We start from the raw sequence: 25384 nt of genomic DNA on the forward strand, positions 1-25384 counted from the left end.
AACTGTGCCAGAAGCAGTAATAATATTTACCGCTGTTCCATATTGACGTTCTTTTTTTGATGTCGTCCAACAGTAGTCCAATGTTGATATTTAGCCCTCAGTTAATTTTATGTATCTATTGTGTCCAGTAATATATCTTAAAATGACACATCTTTAATATGAAATTTAATCTCTGATTTGTTTCTTAATTTTCTGAATTTTATGACTTGGACACAGTTTTTGTGATTGAGTTTCAAAAACAAGCGAGTGACTGGAGTTGTCTCTCAGGCCGTATCCTCCACGGCAGTATTTCCTTTCACTGTAACATCTTCTAATCCTCAAATGATGAGTGGTTAAATGGTGGAGACAAGATGAAACTGGTCTGTAAATCCTTGTCACCCAGATTAGTTTTGTCTGACAAGTTCCAGGGGAGTTGGGAGTGGGGGGTGTTTAGGTTCACTGTGCCAAAAACACAAATTAAAGTAATTAAACCCAGCAACATCATCAATCACTCAACAGTCTGCTTGCCAGGCTGGTCTCTGTGATGAATGAACACTGGGTGGTCTTCTGCCAGTCAGGGTGTTTTGGATATTGTCTTACCTGGAATTAAGCCAGAGCCAGATGCTGTGATTGAGATGGAAGAGTCTTCCTCTGCAGTGGATGAGCAGCTGAGCCTGTTTATGATATGATTATTCTCTGACCACATAATTAAATTGACGCTCACATATCTGTCTCGGGAGTGAAAGGATTACACCAGTGGATCGAGACGTATGGCAAATTCTATGCATAATATTGACGTGAAAGTGCATCCAGCAAATTTATTTGACTGTGATCTTATATCGATCTAGTTCTCGCTCACACTCCACAGCAATATATCACACTTCCAAGGATGCTGTGAATGAGGCCCTGACTCCCACATCAGTGTTGCCTGTGTAAATATTACAAGTTCCCACAAGGAGAGTGTGATCATAATTACAGCCGTGGTTATGATTGAGAGGCAGCGGGACAATGCAAATGCTGCCAAACAAAATACAGAAAGTACAACGTTTGTAGATGAAAGACGACCCAGTTCCTAGTCCAGGCTCTGGTCATCTCCCTGCTAATGACCTCCTGACCTGTGCTGTGAAACCTCTACAGATCTTCATGTCCGCCCTCTGTTCACTGAGCTCCTCTGGCTACCGTTAAACCAATACCACTGTATATTTAAACCACCGTATATTCAAACTTACAATTAAGGTGCCATTATGGGCTTGTTGAAATGCAAAAATGATTGTATCTGGCTGTTTTCAGAATGATTGACCATAAATACGTGTTAGCTCATGTTCCTGAAACAATGTCCACAGGTAAACATGCAACAGCCATTTTCTTTAGATCCAAAGATCTTGGACTGAACATCACATTTCTGTGGTGCTTAATGTTAATGTTGTTGCTCATTGTTTTGAATCTCACGTCAACGACATGAACGTCTCATTCAAATTCACAAACTTTCATGAACTTCAAGGACCTGTAGGAACCCTGTATGTTTCCCATTGTTTGCAGAAAACAAATAAAAAGTGACAGATGATTCCTGCTTTGATCATGAATATTAGCACTTGCTCTACACGTAGTCACTGTCTCCTCGTGTCCTCCCTCTCTGTATTCAAGTAACATTGTATGGATAGTGAATGTCCACATGATGAATGTGATCATTTGATGTCACTCAGGTTAATTAAAAGGCTGTCACAGCTCACTGGTGATGGAGGGGATGTGATGAAAAAGGTCTGAATGACTAATTCTCTCCCCCTCTCTTCTGTTATGAAAATGAGCAGATCTGAGTTCGACCTGTTCCTTAACTGAGGTAAAGGCCATCGCTTATAATGTCTTTCACACTGTTATAGTCATATGAACTGTAGTCTCCACATCTAAATGGACTTTGCATTGCTGTCTGTTATTGTTGTGATACAAGGTACCACGTTACCTCGGGTTGTTGTATGTTTTTTAAATCACCAGTTTTTAAAATAGTTTGTCTACTACACCACAGAGGGTGAGGGTTCGCCCTATTTACAGCCGATCAATCAAAACTATGAGCTGGATCAACAGGAGACACGTTTGCAGACCAACTATGTTACTGACTTGCTATCATTTAATCAGCACCTGCGCTCTATTTGACTCTGAATGGAGCCTTCGTTTACTAAATGGACCACAGATGCTGCCATGCTGTTCTGAAGTCGACCTGAAAGTAGCAAATGAGAGCAGTAGTTTCTCAGGAAAATGTTAATTGATGTTATAAATCGGATAAGAATAGGCTCATTGTAGCCAAACTTAAATGAACATAGGTTTCAGACACTTTCAGGAAACTTTCCATTTTTACCTCCAGTCTAAGTTAGTGGCAGGTAATGGAGAAGACAGGCAGCTGACAAGAGCTGCACAAGACACAATGATTTTAAAAGTGGCAAACATGTGATGGACTGAATATTCAGGAAAAAGAGCCAGGTCGACTTTTACCCTGAGGGAAAACCAAAGTCAAACCACACTGACTCTAAGGGGAAATGATAGTAATGAGCTGCTGTTCTTCACTTAACTTTTTAAATGTACAGTACGACTGGAAACACTTTATAAAATGTGATCCTATTCAGCAGAAGTCCATGTCTATCTCCTGCCTCTTAAACTTTATTAAGGTAATTATTTTTTTAAAAGCTCAGTGAGGAGTAATTATAAGTCAGAGGTGAATCTCTTAAATGGGAATGAACCTTTTTATCCACAGTTGCTCTTTCACTTTAAATTATTATTATTAAAAACCTGCCCCAGTGTATACTATATTAGCTTTCACTTATATCACACACTTTTGGTATTTCAGTATTGTAATTCATTCATTTTTTTTAATTAGTTAACCTTAATTGTTATAGTTTTGTCTGTTAATGTCACAGTTTTAGTGTGTTTATATGAGTCAGCTCTGACTGAGAATCAACCAGAGAGAGATTTACCGTCGGTCACGTCCACACAGAAAAATGTGCATAAATATGTTTTAAACATAAACAATCTTTTTCTTTGACATTTTCAAGAAGTTCCCTGTAACGATGGCATTTTTTCAGGAAATGGGACATGGAACATGTTTCAGTCGTTCAGCAGAGTGACAGGATGATGCTTCTCGCCCCCACCCGCCCATGCTCTGCTGCTGTATTCACACAAACGCTCCCTCACTGACAGTGCTTGTTTTCAGGTAAAGGACGCAGCTGCATACACAAAGACCAACCTGAGGCAGAATAATAACACCAACAACATGTTAATTAAGCCTGAATCCTGAATTTCAGCAGCACACAGTTTGTTGTGAGGAAGCTGCTTAATCAAACCTAAAGCTGCTCATACTCTCTTCCTCAGATCATCCTTGGCTCAAACCTCTCTTCACTGTGTGCTAAACTCCACCCTGTTTTTTCAGAGTCTTATATATGAATGACATGAATTCATCAACAAAGAGATCTGCTGCAGATATGATAAAAATAGCTGACAGGGATTTTGACATAATAGCCACATCTCATAGAGAACGGGGCTTGTAATGAATTCCGATGAGGCCACCTCGATAATTATCTCCACGCCTTTCAGATGAAGGCAGGATAAGACATTTTGTTTGCAGAGGCTTGCAGTCGCTGTCAGGCTAAAGTGACTCTGACTTTAGGACAACCTTGGTTTAGAGTTTATAAAGACTTTGTCTGCATTAAAAATGCTGTTCTGCAAGATATGCTTGAATGATAATCGAGTGTCTGGTCCAGTGGTTTATCCATTGTCACCATTTGTGTATAGACATCTTTATTTGCAGTATCAAGCATGTGTAGAATCAAATTCCCACTTGTTAGCTTTTTAAAATTTAAAACGAAGGATGAATCCAAATAGAAATCTGTCGAAAACCTTTTTAATATTGTAAATTAGGAGCATGAGTATTTCAGTAATCGATCAACTGTGACTATTCATCATATAAGACGCATCAGCTGATTGGCCGAAAAAACAACAAAAGCTCTGGAATGTGAGATGGCCACACCCAAACTAGGAATCGATTCACAGCGATCAAACAACCTTAATTCAAATACAAAGTTTATTGTTTTAAGACAATACTGTGATTTGAAGCATGTAGTGGCTTCTTACAAACTTCAAGTTGAACAATTTTGAAAAAAAGAAAATCCCTCATTTTGAACAAAAATCTTTTTTCATGTTTTACTCATTTTGCGTTGGGCCGACTTGCGCCCCCTTTGGCCGTGGCGGGCCACATATTTAACAAATCTTTCTCCAATGCCTTCCCTAATTGATGGTGCTTCAATTATCACAAGCAGCAGCAACAGCAAACATTTACTTAGTGGACTTCATGTGTGTTTGCAGACGTGATTAAATGAACCCTAACCCGTTTCTTGAAGCTACTCTTTGGGAAGTCCAGTTCTTTTCAAAGATTCATATCTCTTGGCTCAGCTCCCTTACAAGAGCTGGCTCTTCACTGAGTCTCACTCAGAGCCTTCTATTTTAGCCTCATTTAGCAATTCTGAATGGTTTGTGTGTTGGTAAACACTTTTTTTAATAAGTGTTTTGATTCTTATCAGAGCTGAGCAGAAGATTCGGCTCTTAGAGTTGGCTCGTTCCAGACTGACACATCACTGTTCCTCTAAGATCAGCCCCTGAGATCTCACAAAATTTCATGTGCTGGAGTTTATCATTTTTGAAAAGTTGATGAAGAATAGCGTTTTTGCTAAAAATGTCTATCCCTTTGGCAAATCCATACAAGGTTGTGCTGAAAAGGTCATTGGCTGACTAAGAAGGAGTAATGGCAGAGCAATTAAACTTGGCATACATTAAATTCAACCTTTCACGATACTAACTGCATTGTTTCCTTCCAGATAAACCCACATTTGATAGCTAATTGTGGACTTTGAAAAAAAACAAAAAAAACACTAGAGACATTTTGTTAACATTCTGCAGGAAAAGTGTTCGCCCCCAAGGACCATGCTGACCTAACCCTCACCCTACATTAGGGGACGATGCTCCAGCTTAATCAACTGTGTGAAAGTGAACGGGTGAACCACCCTGGAAAACATTGATGATGACGTTTGACCTACGATGCTGGAAGTAGAAGAAGTAGAGAACATTCTGTACGATGAACTTGTCGCAGGTTGAAGGTTTCCTCTCAGTGGGTGCCACAGCTTTTGAACCCTTTGAGACAAAAAAAGTCACTCCATGCAGTGGAAATATCTATTGTTGAGGACTTGTTGAGAGCTTCTATAGTATAGAAGGTATAGAAAAAATAAACTTGACCATTGTATCATGGTCAGACAATGAGCCAGCGCAGTACGACAGACAAAACTAACACCTTTCAGCAATTATTTTCCAAACATGTTTACTAGCACAACGCGGACAGCAGTGCTGCCTGTGATCACACCTAAGCACTTTTATCTTGGTGCTTTATAGGGCCAGTTATCCAGTTAAGGTCAGAGAGGCTGTGAATCATTCCCATGGGTATGTTTGGTTACGTTAATTGCCTCTCAGTGCTGAAAGAGGCCGACCTGTAAATGTTAAAGCAACACTCAGAAGCGAGCATCCTGGGTATTGTGTTTGACCAGGTGAAAAGATCAAGAAGGAGACATGGTTTGCTTGGCTGTTTGCATTCAATAACACAGGGGTTTGTCTCCCACACACACACTGTGGTGTGAATCTAATCAAACAGTCTATGAGGATCACACACAGATCTGCTATGTCAGCCTTTCTCTCATCCACCAGGGCGACACTATAATACATCGTCCCACCAACAATTTAATTTAGAGAACAAACCAGTAATTATCTGCTGTGGCTTCAGTGACAAGGAGGGTAATGTTTTTCTGTGGCTCACTTGGTCCAACAATAATTGCAGTGGAGACAAAGAGTGTGTATTAAGAAGTTTGTCATGAAAAGCAAATATGAGTTTCACATAGAGGAGGATGTAATGAGGCACAAATGCCTTTTTCTTTTTGATTCAGACCAGCGTCAGTGCTGTTGGAGATTATTAATGAAATAATGAAAATAATTAGCTGTACAGCAGTGGATGAAAGAAAGGTAACGCCAGTACTCATCATTTCAGTTTATCATTTCATTTCAAATGACTTGAAAATGTCAAGCAGATGCTTCCATTATGTCCTCATTCACTGCAAGTTAATTTGAGCCATTATTTTTCACCAAACTCAGCTTTGAAAAACTCCATTGTTGTGTCTTTTATGTCTTGATCAACAATAACATTTTGAAAAATGTGACTTAAAAATCTTACTGGATCAAATGTGAATGAATGTATAAGTTGTATGAGAGGCACGTGTCCATGTCCTTTTTAATCCAAACCTAATTTCTGTCACACATTATAAAAGTGAGTCACTATAATGCACAAATGTCATGATTTATATTGGGAGACAACAGTTTGCTGTCTTAAAAAAGCTCTCTCCCTATAGAAACTTTGGAAAACACTGCTGGTGACACTTCAAGCTTGTGATTGTAGGTACAAACAAGGTTCTAAATGACCCCATTAATACCATGGACTCCACACTCAAGGCCTGTGTGGTGTAGAATGCAAAAAGATCCTGCAATTGTTAAGGCAATAAGGAATTGCCTGAACAAAAAATAAACCAATCTTCTCACATGGGTGGACTGCTGAGCATGAACTGAAATACAGTGCAGTAGCAGCTGTTTACAAAAGCCTGCATTGAAATACAGGTGGATCATTTGTACAAATCTTTGTTTCAGTGACCACAGACAAAACTGTGTCACAGAGATTCCATGAAATCAACCTCTATCTACGACACCCTGGGAAAACATGGAGCATATAAAAGACCACAGAACATGGAAACCTGAGGAAACAAACAAAGATTCCCACCCCAAAATGATGCTACATTCGCCAAAGTCACCAAATGTGTGGGACCAATCCTCTGGTGACCATTAAAGGGACAATTAATGTTTTGTATTAAGTTATAAATCACCAGTGATTAAGAAAACACATTTAATTGAAATTCAATGAAGTGGTCCAGTGGTTCAGCTTTACCCCATCAAGCCAGTCAAGAGATTTTGGTGGTTTGATGATCCAAACCAGAGACATCCTGACGAGATGTCCGAACCACTTCAGCTGGTTTGTGCTGATGCAGTGCAGCAGTGGCTCTACTTTGACCTCCTATTAATGCTACAATATTTGTCAAAATATTCAACTTTTCAACATGTCGAAACACCACACCAGCTAAACCAGCACCACTATCCCTGGAGCTACGCTACTAGCATGACTTTAAAAGGCTTTCAGGAGTTTGTCTCCCTTTGGATTAATGGGAAAAATAGTACAATTCCCCCAAACCTTGAAAAAAAAGTCTCTCAGCAGCTTCCATAAAACAGGCATCAGCTACGTGACCATTTATACTCTTAAGGGCTTTGTATCTGCAAAGCAGAGAGATGAAGCAAAGACAGCCTGAGGGTAGAAATCGGGTTATATCTCTGTTAGGTGAAGAGGGAGCCTGGATCTCAAGGCCTCGGGACATAGCGAAAAGGTGTGATATGACACACACAGCCCTGGGGGTCATTTCCTGTACAGCATAATTAATCTAACATGCCATGTTCAGCTTGTTAACGCTAATGTTCAAAGTGAAACAAATGAGCGGCGCCACACGGTGTCCAGTTCTGCATTGTCAACATGAATGCACTCAAAGATTCCTTTGAGATGTAATGGATAAAAAAGGAGCTGCATTAATGAATAATTTATCACAGTGTATTCATTTCACGGTCTGCTTGAATCCTGGACAATGGCACAATCTGGAACATCCTGCTGGACGGATGCTAAGCAATTCTCCCTCTTTGAACACAACTTAGCATCAATGCTGTGCTTTTAAATACAGAGCTGTTGAAAATAGGCCAGCATTTTAACCCTGACATCTTTTTTTCTCAGAGTCGCAGCAGTTTGAAGACAGTTTAAAATGAACATTCATCTTTATTAGTGTTAGTGTTAATCAAACCCTGATCACCATATTTAAATAAAGCAGAAACATTAAACAGGTAATTTCAATAAAACATACAATACATATGAGCCTTTAAGTGACAATGTCATATTTATATTTCAATGGTCACTGTTACTATGTCACAACAAAAGTCCTGTTTATGTTTTATGTTTTTGATATTGAACATAAACACAGATATTAGAATAATGACATAATAATAAGAGTAATGACAATAATCCAGCGATATCTCCTGCATTTCTCTTCCATCTTCAGTCCTGCATGACAAACAATATCTTCTGACTCACTGACTGACTGTCCATGATCTGCAGAAACACCAGAGTCTTCAGATACAGCTCTGCTCACCAGCCTCACAAGTCATTCTCACAAACCCCCCCTTTAAATTTGAATGCTGTGGTATTTCCACTTTTACTCATGTAAAGAATTCACGAATGTTCTTCCATCAGCGTTCATCATGGAATCAGTCATTAAACTAATTTGTGGCTCTGTCCCCAAATAGCACAAGTAATACATTCTTCCATTTTAATATTTGAAGGCCCACAATTTAGCATTACACTTCCATAAAGTCTGAGCCATAAAAGAAATAGATTCATGTTACAAAGTCCAAATTAAAATCAGCAGAGGCTGAGATATCTGGACCTTTAACAGATGGAATAAGTCAACTTAGAAAAATGTGAAAAACCATCATTTCAAAGAATGTTCAGGCTTTTATCAGTGTCAGTGTAAAATGAATCAGTTTATGGATTCATCTTGACAGAAGCCAAAGAAATGGATAATAGTATTATTACATTTATAAAGATAATTACATGTAATAACATTTATTATGGCTTTGCTCCCTTTTGTGTTGTTATATTGTGTGGTAAATGATTATGTGTAGAATATTATGAAATGAATCCTTTTCATGAGTTTGGGGATTCTCTTTTTTGTGTATGTTTGCATTTTGCTTTGTTTGAGGAATTAAATAAATAAATAAATAAATCCATACATTTAGTGTCAATACTGCATGTTTGCAGATCAGTAATGAATAATAGTAACTGAATGGTAAATGGTGGATAGGTTAGGAGAGACAGGCTAACATCAGAGCATTTTACTGGATCCCCACATTTACATTACACTGCCCGTTGCAAATGCTAACATTACCCTATGTTGTGCTAAAATGACAACAACACCATCTTTAGCCACGAGACTCCAGAGTTGAATGTGTCACAAAGTCAGATTGCATCCATTTGTTTCCCTCCAGGCTCTTGGAAACGTTCAGTGACTCTGGAGTAAAATGAAGGGAAGTTAATCAGGAAGCTGAAGATGAAGTTGAGGATTCTGCAGCTCTGGAATAATGTCCTTTCTGGCTTTTTTTCAAACTCATATAAAGCTCGCCGGGGGCATTGTAAGGATCTCTGTGGACTTAAAGTGTGCAGTGAACTCTGACAGGTTGAATTCAGAACCAGTTCCCTTCATTTTTGCTGCACCCTTGAATACCATTGAAGAACAAAGGATTTCAATTTAAATGAAACTAATAAAAAACGAGTTCACCGAGGCATTATATATGTACATATATATATATTTATATATAGGTTCAATCCATCAGATGTGCTGTGTGAACGGGTGAATAAGAAAACACTGTTGTAAAGCACTTGCATGGTCATGGTCATGGAGCCTAAACAGTGCAGAGACTGCAGTCATGAACCATGTGGAGTGATGATGATGATGATGATGATGATGATGATGTTTGCTTCTCTGAGGATCAGGTTCACAGTGACTCTGACTCAACACGACCTTTAGAAAGTTGATGATGCAGCAGCTTTTTCAGCAGCTTCTCTCTTGTCTTCATGCTGCAGATCTAACCAACCCCCCCCCCCCCCCCACACACACACACATACATTCATCTATATATATATATATATATATATATATATATATATATATATATATTCACTATATTCTGTGAAGGAGGTCCATGTTTAGTCTGATTTATTTTCTTTCATTAGTCCATCTAGTGTTTGAATTTGATTTTCATTTCATTTTTTTGTGCTTTATTAACCTCCAGAAAATTCCTTTTCAATCATGTTCCACTCAGACTTTCCCTAGGATTAGGAACACTTTGCAGCCATTGAGCTGTGAGAATTATCAATACTGGAAACTTTGGATAACTTCAAATCACTCAGTGTAAAGCATCTGGTTTCCTGTACTTCGCTGTTAGGATGTTTCAGATCCAAACTGATGAATTAAATCTGTTTAAAGCTGCTGTTTGTAACTTTTAAATCTACATGAATGTCCATCAAATGACTCCACACAACATTACAGAATTCATTCAGTCTATAACTGCAGAAAGATGTTTTTATGTTCTTCCTCAGCTTATTTTGTTAGAAAATCACTCATAAATGTAAACATTAACTCTTCTTAATGCATGTTCACAACACAAAGGAACAAAAGAGAAAGTGTGTTTCAGCTGCTTTTAAGTCTGACATTTGGACGTATTTCTGTTTACCCAAGTGTCAAAGAATGAGAGAGAAGAAAAGGTCAATCGATCGATCAATCCATCTTTATTTATACAGCACTTTTCATACATATAAAGTGCTTTACATAAAAAACATCACACCCACACAGATACACTCACACACCTGGAAAGACACAACTAAGACAAGAGAAGCTGAGAAAATGCTGTGTCACCATCTGAAGATGAGGAAACACCAGGAATAATAGTCAGAGTGAAGAAGAATTAAAGGGATGATCTCAAAATCTGATCAAATCTATAAACCAATCAATGAATGAAAATAAAATACAGAAAAATAAATACTACCATAAATAAGCATAAACATATCAAACAGGGAATATGAGTAAGAATATAATTCTTAGCTTTCTTCACCTGCTCAGCATCTGAGTGTCAGCTGCTGCCAAAAAGCCATCTTTGTTAAGTCAAGACAAAGCAGCAGTTGCAGGTGTCTGAGGTCCTGCCAACTCACCTGTTACAATAAATCTCACTCAGTCTGTCTCGATGTCACAGTTTGTCTTCTGGGTCCAAAATAGAAACTTTTTTAAATGTATTTAAAATCCTGTCGTGGTTAAACTTTTGACCAGCTGTTTACAAAGAGACAGAAGCTAAAGTCAAGCTGCTTCTTTACTGCTGAACCTGATACAAAAACATGATTAACAACATTCCCGTTGGAATGGAAATGGAAACTAAATACAGGCCAAAAACTCAATTGTATGTTAATGAAGTTGTTAGCAGCAGCAGACTCACTTTATGAAGAGAGATAGACATGAGTTAGTCTTTATAACTCAACCCTTGACTTAAATACCAACATGTAACTCTGCTCGACTTACTGTGTCATTCCACGGTAAGAACAGTAAAAATACAGATGAAACCTGACAAAGTGATATTGTGTCACTATCACAGTACTGAGCTGAACATTATACCTAGGGTTTTTTACAGTGCTGTTATTCTATTGTGAGATGACTTTGCTCTGCATCCGTAGCTTGTCCCATTTCATGGCTGGTTTGCTGAAACGAGGGCTTTGACCCCTGCTCCACTGCCATTAATATGAGTCATGATTCATTTCTCAGAGCTGTGTAGAAACGAGTCTCGTGCCTCGTGGAAATGTATTTAATTACAATCATACAAAGCAGGCCTCGTTGAGAATCCTCAAGTGCTCCTCTCACAGCCGTAAGCTAATGAGGGATGAATGCTAACAGTGAAACGATGCCATTTAGGGTTCATTGTACCAATAAATCTGACATTGTTACACAGCATGAAAGTTAGCTGGTGTTTCCACAGCATAGAAATGACAGGTAATGAATAACAGCTGCTACAGGTGACGTGACATATTCTGGATTCATTAAAGGAAACGTTAAAGGTGAAAGGAGTGAGGTGACAAATGTAATGACATTCACACAGGTCACATTTCTACATTTTTTCCTTTCTCTTACCTTCATTTTTAATTAACATTAAGTCTGTGAGGAGTTGGCGTGTTCTCCCATGTCTGTATCATCCAAACAACATGAGTGTGAGACACATTTGGTCAAGTTAGTCCATTGTAGTCACATAGTTCAGTCACTGTGATCCACTCTCTGGAAACATCTGTGATTTTTGTCCTTGGTTCAGCATGATGTGGGTTTGTGTTTATTTCAACATGGATCATTTTGTTAGGTTTGAAAAAGATAACTTAGTCAAACCATCAATACGTTCCTTAACATGTGGTCTTTTTGATTTACAAAGTTCCTTTAATGACAAAGACCAAATGTGTCAGCAAACAAATGCATGTCAAGCTGCTGAGTCAGGGATTTAAACAGCGAGGAAAGTAACAGGGAATATAAATAAGCAGGACTTGTCATTGACAGCTTGTTACTCAGTCTTTATTAGTGAAAGGAGAAGATAAATCATGATTAGCTCATTGTATGAGCAGTGATGTTTGTCAGAGCAGGAAAGAGTTGAGTGATGTTGTGGAAAAGTGATCACCTGTTACTACACCTGTCTTTAATTCTTTTAAACTCTGGGAGGCAGAATATATTTGGTGTTATTGAACAATAATTATATAAATAATAATAAAGTTTCAGCATCAAGTGATCGGACAGAGAACAAGTCTTCTGCTAATAGAAAATGACAAATCATCAGTCAGTTCAGAGTCAGTGAACACAAGCTCTCAGAGAAGTGAGCAGTTTATTATGAATGTTAAGATATCACTGACTCGTTCTGTCAGTAACTCATAAACTCACACAGACACTAAACAAAAACCCTGAACGATCACTTAAATCTCATTGTGAATCTAAAAGTTCTCCATGTATTACAATCAGCAGAAGTAAAGAAGTCTTGATCATGTAAAAGCATGAATGTCACACTTGTTGAAGCATGTAGAAAATGCTCTGTGATTTTCCTTTTTCTCGTTGGGACATTGAAATATTCCTCCTGCAGCTGCTGACCTTTACAGAAGCTCCAGCCTCGTCCTTCTCCTCTGGGGGCGCCAGTCGTCATCAAAGTCCTTCTGTGAAAATCTGTGACATGAAAGCACCTCGGAGCATATTCTGCAGGCTAAGCACCGCGGCAATGATCACTCTGGAAATGTCTGCCAGTTTAGCACTGCAGGTAGTAATGGGAGCTCCATTTCACTTCCCAAATGACCTGCTTTTACTCTGCAGCTTTTTCTTCCTGTAAGTCATTTTCCTTGTTCCTGTCAGAGGTAAAGTGACAGTAATGTGGATAACGAACAGCAGCCTGTGAGGATCATGAGCCTGGAAGCACAGTTAGGACTGGACACTTCCTCACACTGAGGACAATGAGCCTCATATACTGTGTCATGTGGTTTTTATAGTTGCGTCCGAGACCCTGGTGACCTTTTTTATCTTCTTTGTCACCGCGTTCTTCGCTATTTATGTCTCAGCCGCACAAAAACAAGAGGAAGGTGTCGAGGTTTAGGAGACGACTGCTGCTCTGAAGAGCTCCTGTATCTTATGTGTCGTTGTAGGAAATGATAATTTGTGCTCTGTAGACTTACTATATATTACTATATACTATATAACTGTGGTACATGCATCACCAGTGGGCACAAGCTTTATCTGGTGATACTTTGAGGAAAATCTGAGTGACTTTTCTCATGTTTGTACCAGGTGATGTGAGTGGAGCTGAGGAATTTTGACCAGTGTGACAAACTTTAATTCATCACAAATCCCTCATTACTTGAGGGAAAGGTTTCCCAGACTGTGATAGTATAATAATACCTGGCTGCTAAAGCTAAGATATTCCAGTGTAAATGTCTCATGCAGTCAAAGCTTCCACATGATGCTCAGTCAGCTGGAGACTCTGAACAGCTGAGTCAAAAAACACCATCAAATATGGAAACACTAACAGTTAATTACTGTCAGTAAATCAAAGTCACTTTCACCCAGGGGGAAGTTTAAGAAGGAGGTCTTTGTGCACACAGCAATTTCAACACAAACACACAAAGTGATATATATATACATATATATATATATGTATATATATATGTATATATATATATATACATATATATATGTGTGTGTGTGGGGGGGGGGGGGGGGGGTGTGGGTAGGGGAATTAAACAGTCACAGTGAACAACAACACGTCTATTGACTAACTCAGTGAATTTCATCAGGCTTGAACACGACACATTGAGTTTTTTCTGCAAGGGAACTGCAGGTGTTGTAATTAAAGGGAAAGTTCAGGGTTTTGTTTTATTATCGTGGTAAGTGTCATTCTTGTGTCTTGTTTGTACACACACACACACACACCCACACACACACACACACACACACACACACACACACACACACACACACACACACACACACATCTGTCTCTGCTCACTCCCCCTCCCTTCCCTGTTGTCTTGATGAGCCTCATCCTGTTCACCTGAGTCTGATTGGCTACACCTGATGTCTGAGCTCCACTCACCTTCATCCTTACTTAAGCCTGCACTTCAGACTGTCTCAGTTTGTCAGGTTTTCACTGGGGTCTGTGTCTCGCTTGTTTAGAGATTATTTAGTCTGTTTACTTTATGAAAACCTTTGTTTTATTTCTTCAGTTGCCCTGACTTTCTTCATTCTGCCTGTGTTTCTGTGACTGTTTACTTACTTAAATAAAGTTTGGACACAGCTCAGTTTGGTGTAATTCTGTATCAGTGTGACAGCACCATGCACAGGCCTGGCACAATGTGCTCGAGCATTTACAGTTTAAAGCTTTTTAAAAACAACAAAGTAAATGTGCATTGGTCAGGTTCTGTTTCTGTGTGGATAAAACCACAGTCATTTGTTTTCCCCAGACATAGAAAAACATGGCTGCCAGCAGGGACAGAAGGAAAAACTGATTTTAGCCACTTAGTGAGAGTTTGTCGCATGAGTTGTATTTAGCATGTTCTCCATCTATGTGTGCTCTAACAATCACTTAATGCAACTTTAAAGTTCAGTATCAGGAAGATCATCTGTTGTTACAGCAGATGTCGATGCAGATGTGACACAAAGCTACACAAAGCTCTTTTTGCTTGTCCGTATCTGTGAGGCTGAGCCCACATTCACTACTTTAATATGGAGCTTTAATGTGGAGCGTCCACACTGATGTGCAGGTCTGCCTCCCATATGCTCCCACTAATGAGGTCAGACACGACTTCAAGAGGCCCAGCTGCCTTATAATAAGAGCTAATGTTTGTGTAAGCTAATGAGCCCCGTGCTAATAATCTCATTTAGAAAGCCACCACCACTTCACGCCCTCAGATAGTTGATTCTGTGTGTTTCACATGCTCTATCTATATTAATATGCATTATTTTAATTAACATAGGACCTGTCATTTGATATGTGAATAAATGTCAAAGTTTGCTATCTGGTCATTAACAAAATATGAGTTGATAATGAAGATTGGTTAATGTGGTGACTGTAGGTTAATTCAGGGGTAGACGGCACAGTTTCTTAACTTCTATAATTAAAGCTGCACAGATCACTGGAAAAAGAGTTCATTGTTGAGTTTCATCTGCAGGTTTTAGTAGAACAAGTAAACTGGAAGGTTGATGGTTAAGTTCCCGCCTCCCTACTCTATACATGCCACTGTGTCCATGTGCAAGACACTTGTCTTCTGTGTCCTGTGTGAATGTAAGATGACGTCCATCCGTCCGTCTTCTACTGTTTTACCCGACATGAGGGACGAATAAAACAATAAAAAAAAAGAGGTGATGTCATACTTTACATTTAGATTGATTTATGAGCAAATCTATATGTTAAAGCAGGCGTTTATCATGGTTCATTCTTGCAATTAGACAGTTTAATTTGATTAGAATGTCCCCAAGATGTGTCTGTCATTTCCAACACATGCAGCTGCAGGACAGCTCTCATTTCCTGAGATAACTCATCAAATACATGCAAGTGCCTTTACATCTATGACATTTATGGCAAGTATTGTGGGCAGTAATTGTAAAATTATCAGTACTGCATTGACCTTCATGTATTGTCGACCTGATGCCATGAATAAAAGAGGAAGTGACCACGACTCACTCACAGTGACTGTTCCCTCAGCAGGTGTTTCAGTGGCTCACATGTTTCCAGGCCAAATAAGCATGAGGTTTATTATTATTTATTATTATTGTGCATATGTCAATCATCAAAACCAGAGTCACTGTTCACTACAGAATAAGCTGTTTTTCATTGGCAGAGAAGTTTTTATACTCTTTATACTTTTATACATACTCAAATCTGCTGCTCAACCCACAAATGCATGTTCCTTACAAATGTGGCTCCATTTAAAAGGGAAATAAACAGACTTTCCAATGGTATAAGATTTATGTTACAACAAAGAAATCAAACAAACACAATGTCCTTATTTTTTCTGCTAAGTACTTAGCGTTCTTTTGTTAAACGAGAGCCACTGTGTGACATTTGTGGAAAGGTGAGGCTTCATTTCCAGCTCAATTCTCTCGCCGTTCTGCGTGTGTGAGCATGAAGTTATAGATATCACAGCACATTGCATGTTTAAATCTCCCCTTTATCACCTGCTTTGCACCAAATGGAGACAAAACAGCGTTTCCGAGGGGATATTATGATGCCAGAGATGAGTTATTCTCCATTTCATCTTCCCTGGTCTATCGCAGATATTCACCTTCTCTGCTTCATGCGAACCACTGAGCATCAGGAGGAGGACAAATAAAAAACAATCCAACTTTTAGACATTTAGAAGGGGTGAGCGACAGAGTCGTGACATTTATCCACTGTTAGAAAGATTTTATTGACCGGAAACTTCATTAGTAAGGTCATGAAAATTGCACCTTCTGCAATGGTACTAATATATATATATATATATATATATATATATAGTGTAAGGTGCACATGGTGCAGTGAGGTCCTGAATTATACATGATCTATTTAAATATATTGGGAAGTTGATTCAGAGAGCACAAAGGAAATGAAATTGCAGACATGACACGGCCTGCTGCACTTTTTCCACTCTTGCATACGAGCATTGTGTTTCCCTGCTCGTTTTCTTATTGCCTCATGTGTGACTGGGACAATAATAGGTAGATTGTGGTTGTCATTGAATAACGAGTGGTGAGAGGTAAAATGTGCTGAACACAGACCTTTGTTGGAGATGAGCTCAGACAAAATGAGGACAGATAGTGATTCACATACAGTTTTCATGGCTGTTGCTTCCTAAAAGATAACATTTAGACAGAATTAGAGAAGCTTCAATACAGACTCAATATGATTATTTAATCTAATATAAATATCAATGACAAACATGATAGCGCTTATCTCAGGATTGAGGGCAACATGAACAGATGTTAAAGGGTATTTCCAATGAAATGAGATAATTATTTACACAGCGCTGACACACACTCTGTGAAAATAAGTCTATTGTTCTATCAGTTTCAACCTTTCCTGCAACTCAAATGAGTCGTTTGAGATAACTTTGCTTTCTTATTTCTTAAAGTATTTGTGGATAAAGGTCAACAGAAAGTAAACAAATGCATTGATAGTTATGTTTTGTCTATTGTCAGATTGTATCTCAATCTCATTCGTCATCATGTTAAGTCTGAAGCATGCCAGCACTGATTGGTTCTCAGACGTGTTTGCAGATTAGTCCAGACTTAAATATGTGAAATGAATCGTAACAAATTCATTTGACATATTGTGTTGTTAGTTAGAACAGATACTGGGACATTATATCCTTATGTGATTGTCTCACTTATGATTTATATATGATAATAATCATCAGTAATATATATTATATACACACACATTCCGATTCCCACTTCCTCTTAATTATCAGACTAATTATCAGACTATAACTGATGAATAATAATAGTGTGAAATAAAGTCTGCATTCAGCATTTGTTATTCTAGAAAGCTCTCTACATCGTCCCTCCACCTCTTCCTAAAATCATTTCCTCACTGATTGGCAGGTTCAGGAGCTCAGCTGATGAGCTGCAGTCATGATCTGACCTTTGCCTCGTCTAAGTCGATGAATCAGAGACTGAGGGAGTCTCACTGACCCTCATTTCCCTTGGCAGTGTCGCACATGGCGCAGCTGATGCTCCGGTATCTGCAGGATAATGTGATTCCAGTTCATCGCTGACACTATTGCTATGCAGACAATGGTGCGGGGAAAATGAGGCTGTTTTCAAAATTGCTATATAAGATGCCAGAGCTGTCCTCCTCTAGTCAGCAGCATTTGTCAAATTCAGATTGAATCAGTGGTGTTGTGCTCCAAGCAGGCGATTAGGGAAAATAGGCAGCGGTTCCGCATCTTGCAGCGCAGTCTATACAGCACTGCATCGTACTTTAGTCATAAGCCTGAAAGGTTATGTGACTCTTCAAATGAATGGCAAATCTGTGACACAGTATGGCAACTGTTGAAGTGGCACTGCCTTCATAGGACTGAGACAGTTTCATTCATGCTCTGTATATTTCCAGCATCTCGACGATATGTTGTAAAACAAAGTGAGCAGCGAGAAACTTAATCCCTGGAACTGAAGCTCCTGCTGCTATTGTCGCAGCTGCTGTCACTGCCAGTCGTCCATCCAAAATAATGAGAAGTCCCTGCATAAAGTACATTTGGAGCTCTTTCAACTATTCCGATTGCCAGGAGATTAGGTTTTTTTTTTCTTTTTTTTCACATGATGGTGGAGCCAATCACAGCCACTGTCTAAATTTGGATTCCTCCATTTTGTGGAGTTCTGCTAATATGGACCCAGTCATTCAATGGTTACCCAGGCCCATTAGTGGCAGTTTCACTGTTTGCGTGACTTGTGACAAAAACTTGGTGCCAGTCTGTGAAAATGTTTATTTGCACATTAACCATTGGAGATCTTTATCAACCCAGAGCTGGCTTTGCTTGTGTAGCGCACCATAAAACATCTGCAGAAGAAACAATGCCATGCCATGCAATTACAGAGGCCATCTGGAACAATAATGTGGGGAGAACAGATATGATTAACACTAACATAAACAGATGGCAAAGTGTTAGATTGCTGTTCGACAAACGCATAATAGGAGGGAACCTTAAGTCCAATTATCAGTGGCAACAGAGTGGAAGTCAAGCCTTTGCAGAAAGACTGCAGCCTCATTTCTTCCACGAAGGTCGAAGCACTCAGTGGCACATTAAAAGCACAAAGTAGCATCCTGCTACTTTCATCAGACGCTCTGACTTTTTAAATGAGCTGTCAGTGTAGTGGGTTACTGTGGGAGTGTTCAGTTCAATAACTGTGCCTGCAGTCACATTCTGTGGACTTATCCTTTGTTACATCCCACCTAATGACCACAAAATCAATTATCAGTCAGAAAGTGTGCCTTCATTTGTATTCACTTCATTAGCAAAAGCAACATTAGCCATCAAAGTAACCTTAATGATCTCAGCAACATTAGTGAGGATGATGGTACCTTTCTGCACCTGCTTTTTTGTAAATCCCACAAACGACATGAGGTGTGAGGACAGATCAGCATGTAATCAAAGGACCGAGATACAGAGAATAACAACCATTCACACTCACATTGAACTGAAACATTAGCTCCATAACTTCACTTGTTGTCGTTAGATCAATGTTCATCAAAAATGTGTCTATTGTTTGACCTGCATGAGGATTCAACATGGTCCAAATGAAAAGGGCTTTAAAATCCAGCATGATTTGTCCTTTAAATACTCTTCATATTTATATAACATACAGTCAATTAACCATAACTTACAAAGTCTTTGGACTGAATTATTATGTTAAATATAGTGTCTGCCTCCACGCTGCATGGTCACTGATGTGGATGACTTTCTATGATTTGTGAAAGAACATGATAATATACTTCCATTGTAATGGTCCTTGGAAGCCATTTCCATCAAGGCCTGTAGAAGAGAAATAAAGTGAGTGTGTCAGACATTAACCTCCCACTCACACTGCTGTCATCTGTACAAATAATTCACACAAGACGAGAATTAAAAGCTGCTCGCTGCTCGTACGTAGGTGTGATAACGCTGATGCACACGCTCTGTAGATGAGCCTGACATTTAAACCAGACATGCACTTCATTGATGCAGCTCTGGTAAATAAGCACAGTCATTTGTTTTTGCTGAGATGGATCATACTGTGGTCTGGTTTCATGGTTTAATATTGTGCAGTGATGCTCTACCTTGATTCTCCAATCCGTTTTTAAAGCAGGGCTCTGAATCTGAAATGACCCGAGGGTCAATGAAAGTTTAGTTGATATTTAGGTAAATGTCTCCCCTGTTTGTTATGACGCCACCTACTGTTCATGCTCTGCATTGCTTGATGTACATAGACAAGGCCTGAGCAGGGCAAACGTGTTGTGGACACACATTCATACCTGTGGTATCAGGTGACATTCATGTATCTGTGCATCACAACATTTGCTATATTTAATCTGTGGTCAGCAGTGTTTTATATGACATTTGTGATTTTCTCCTTTCCCATGTGGAGGCGTATGTGCTTTATTGAATGTTAATCACAGTTTTGATTGTATTTGTATTCCTGTGTGATATGGAGACATCCATGTTTTCTCAAATACCCAAGACAAATTTCTCCTATAGGGGAAACAATAAAGGCTCATCGTATCTTATAGATTTTTGATTTTTGTGCTGTTCAAGTGTGGAGCCAGGAACGGTTCAAGCGTTCATCTCCAAATACAGAACACAACAAAGAAACGCTGCTCTAAAATCTATTAAAATGCACACTGTCATATCACAATATTGATTTCTTTGAGGCTTTGTTTTATTGAGGACACAATCCCCACAGATTCATAGAAGTTCCATTCACATTTAGAAGTTTAGAAGTTTTAGAAGTTTATTCAGAACATAGACTTAGGACAAATGTTGTCAATAGTGACGATGATCTGTGATGTTCTCCGTCATCTTCAGTCTTCTCTACTTCTGAAGACACTCAAAGTCGATGTCCTTGCATTGTTTTCTGTAAAGCATCTACATCACCATACAACATGTAATGTGTAAAATGGCTGCCTGTCAATGTGGATCGATTTGGTTTGGCCACGTGGCAACGTTCTGTTTGTTGATGTTCCTGTTCAAACCCAAGAGTACGAACCAAGCTTTACCTGCATGCTGTGTTTTCTTTGTCCAAACCTTTGCATTCATTCATTCACACCATTGCATTCAGTCCCATGTCTCCCATGTTGTTGTTCCTGCTCACGACTGAAGTTCAGACATGAACTTGTGAAAAAGACATTTGTGACTTTAACACCACTGAGTTTGGTTCATTTAAAGAAGTCAGTGAAAACACAGCGACTGCCCGTGTGGAACACTGTGTCACTGCAGCTTCATGCTTCATGAGTGAAAGTGATAAAAGGACTCGTACAGGCTGCTAAATTACTGCAAAGAGGCTGAGTGTGATTTATTTAACCTCTCAAGGCAGATTACTATGCAGCAAATTTGAATTATGAGGTTCAAATTGCACTGGAATATTGAGCCGTTTATGAATTCTATGGATGGGTAGAAGGAGTGATACAATATTACTTTGAGAGGTGTTGGGTTTTAAAATGTCTAACAGCCAGTAAATTCTGTGACTTCCCTGATAACATTCCACTATAAATCAAATATGTTCATGATATCTGCCGCCTGCAGAAAACTGCTCTCTGTAAATGACGTCTCTTTTTTTCACAGTCATATTCGCTCTGCTGTCTTTATTTGAATGTCAGGAACACCATTAAAATGGTGTCTTTCAATCTGTAAACAATGTCCGTGTACTTGATGGGAGCTTGTTGACAAACCACCCCTGGGTTTTTAAATTGTCTGCTCTTCCTTATAAAGAGGACAGACATGACCTGGTTATGTTGCTGCTATTTTAGTCAGAGGTTGGTGGGAAAGCCAAGTTGGCAGATATTTCCAGACTTCATAAATGAGCTAAGCAGAAATCCACAGGGGAGGAAAGGGCAGAAGATGAGGAGAAGAGTGAGGAAAGCTGTGATCAAGAAACTTATTCACACTGGACTTGATCAACAACTCCCACAATCGTTCTCTCTGTTTCCTGATAGCAAACAGGATAGCCTAGCATATTGACATGCTAAGATTAGCCTGAGGGAAATTGACATATGACTTCCTAAGTGATGAGACATCAAGTTCAAATTCAGAAAAGTGGGGAGAATTGATTCTGCACCTAAAACTGTCACAGTGACATATTCTTAACAATGTGTCAAAAGTTTATTGTGCTTTTTGCTGAGCAACTATTTTTTAATATATATAGTTTTCTAATATGGCTGAGTAGCATTCAAGTGTGTTTGTGTGTGTGTGTGTGTGTGTGTGTGTGTGTGTGTGTGTGTGTGTGTGTGTGTGTGTTAGTACTGATGAACATGTAGCAGAAAATGATTACTTGTTTCAGTTATGAGAAGTAAAAAATGACAGGTTTCAATCTTACCAGGAGGATTAAGATGAGACGTCATGAATACATGAATGTGAATTTCATATTTGCACACTAAGCTGCTCCAGGAGCAGTTAAAGCTTATAGGAGAAGCTGAGGATGGAGGACGGTGCTTAGCCTTTGTCTCATTCACTCAGTGATTGTCAGTTGTCAGATGAGGTCAGGACTTGATGATATTATTATCTTTCATGATGGTCACCACGATGTGCAGACCTGTGCTTCACTGTTTTCACGTTCTCCCTTTATTTCAAATTGCACTTGGGCCCTCAGTTATTCTAGTTTCTAGTTACAGTTGTGGTTTTTCTGGCGTTGCTGCAGCTTCCATTCTCTTTCTGTCTGCAGTGATTATCTATACAGTAATAGATGATTTTGCAATATTAGGTATAGACAGGCACTCTCAGTAGCAGCATGATAATATACCTGTCTATGCATCAGCAGCGGAGCCAGCAGCGCTGCTGCAGTTAGCAGAGCTATTAGCAGAGATGCTTCTGCTGCTGCATGACAAAGCTGTCTGTGGTACAGACAGGCATTCTCATTAAAGAAGTGTAGTAGTGTTCCCCCCCAAAGGTGCAGTAGCTAACTTTAGCTGAAAGTCAGACCTTGAGCTCTACCCCAAACCAATCCACAGCACCTGTCCTTGACCCTGATCCTTGTTGTCCTTGACCCTGATCCCTGTTGTCCTTGACCCATCTCCTTGATCCACTGACACCTGTGAGGGCGACTAGTGAAGACCATGTACTGTAACTCTAACCCTAACCCTTTGCTGTGGCTTCTTGGTTCACTTGTTGGCTTAGACATACACAATAAAAACAACATAGAAAAGTAATTAGAAAAGTTCTCTATATGTGGATCGACAAATGGTGACACGTTCTGTGTGAAGATACAGTTAGAAGTCACTTATTCTTTCATGCTAGACTTTTAAATAAAAATGAAACTATGTATAAGCGCTGACAGATGTAGTTTATTTCCTGCTAGCTGCTAATACAGTGGTTGATGAAGGTCATGAATTATTTATAGCCCCTTCAGGGTTAAATAATAAGTGACTTGAAGCATGTGGGTGTTTTGTTCTCATAGGTCATTGTTATAGGTTTTGAGGTGAAGTAGCTGACACGTTTAGAAATAAATGTCTATGCCGGGTCCATATGGCTCATAAACACAGAGAGGACCTCCCTCCTCAGCTGAAGCCCTCTCACCTTCTCAGCTTGGTGGTACTCAGGAGACGTCTTATTTATTGAACAACGTATGTACTGTAACACTTGTGCTGAGTAAGCAGGAGAATCCTCTCCTCAAACACAGCTGCTCATGCAGCCGAGGTGAACGCAGCAGTGCTGCCCACACACAGCAGGTGCCTAAACTCAGCATCAGCAGTGACTGCACTTATCCTGTAGGGATGCCCTGTTGGACTATTTATGTCAACACAAATTGCTATCTAAGTGTTTGTGTGCTGCAGAAAAAGGCATTGTAAGGAACTTAGGTGACACTTTATCAAACTCCCACGCCAAATCAAACTTGAAAGCCCATAACTTTGCTGTTTATGTATAATTAATCCAAGAGGTTCATTCTGTCACGTGATGTTCAGAGGAAGACCACAGGAAGTGGCCCAAACAGGTCAAGGTAATTAATTTTCTGTCTAACTGAACAAAACTTAATCTCAAATCATGCATTTTTCGTTTGGACAGAAGTTCGACAAACTCGTCAAAATGGTCATTTCTGACCGGGTCAGATGTCCTTACAATAGTAGGAAAATATAGACATTTATCTTGGGTGTTGGTTGGAGAAGTTCCATAAAAGTCCATTTTTGTAAGGTAGAACATTTTTGTTCCTAACATTTTAAAGATGCTGCATGGGGTCCCTCACAGTTTTGGCACCCAAGCAATTGCCTGCTTTGCCTTTCCTGTTCCAACAATCCTTAATACTGATACTCCACATGCTTCTCTCTTACAACCACATACCCTTTATATAAAAAGCTAAAGTTGTATTGAAACCACTTTAACTGAGATTGAAGACAGGCAAGAATATGGCCCAATTAGAAAACTTTCAAACCCTCGGTTTCCGGCCCATTTAACATTTGTACTGCATCGATGGCTCCATTGAAGAAACCCTCTGATTGTCAAGCTTTAGCGTGATAGTCATTCACATTGAAGTTTCCTGATTTTCTGTATTTTGTCCCTGTGTGTCACACACAAAGTAAGTCCGGTCTCAGATGGAGGATTTATAGATCAGCTGCCCCTGCACATTCCCATCTGTCAAAGAAAAGGAGGTAGACTGCAGCTTAAAGACAGTATCAGAGAGCTAAAAGGAAGACTAAGGATCGACACCTCTCTTGAGACACCAGCTGCTCTAATGTATATTCACGAATACAGGAAAAAGGTGACAAACCTATTGAAAATATGTCAAGTGGCATTCAATCATGGGGCAGTGGGGCAAACTGCCAAGAGACAGCGTAGGTCTAAAACGTGCTCGGGGGGCGATCTCCCTCACAAACCCCTGGAGCTGTGCCCTTTTGGATTTGAATTTGCTGCATCATGGAGTTGGGGTTTTCACTGGGGGAAAACTGAGCAATTTTTAATTACCTTGTTGTCCAACAGCCAAAGTAACATCCACCTTTTTTTAATAAATGAATGTTTTATTTTTTAGGGGGATGGAAAAACATCAATACATATGTGTTTCTCAAGTCTTTCTCAGAAACTCTTGCCATTCCACAGCCGTCTTGGTGACTCCAGCTATTTCAGACACAGAATCATAAATTAAACCCCGTCACCATTTTCAGTGTAAACCCGTGTATAGCAGTTATTTGTTGATGCAGGTATAAATCTTCACACTTTAGTGTAAAGTATAGAAGTAAACATGTGATAAAAAGCACTGTATCTACTGCCCTCTCTGGTCAAACACCAGCTACTGCATTCAGCTGTTGCCATTGGCTTTCGTAGTCCACGTCTGCTTCACAAATCCATCAGACTCTTGTCCAACCAGCATGAGCTGTGTTGTCCTAGACTCCTCCCCCTTTAATAAACACAGGCGCTGTCCATTTGTTGTCTTTGTCTTTGGTGGTTTGAAGCGTAGTGAGAGATTCACTAAGA

Source organism: Microchirus variegatus, assembly GCF_963457635.1.
Source record: "Microchirus variegatus genome assembly, chromosome: 23".
NCBI classification, from domain to species: domain Eukaryota; kingdom Metazoa; phylum Chordata; class Actinopteri; order Pleuronectiformes; family Soleidae; genus Microchirus; species Microchirus variegatus.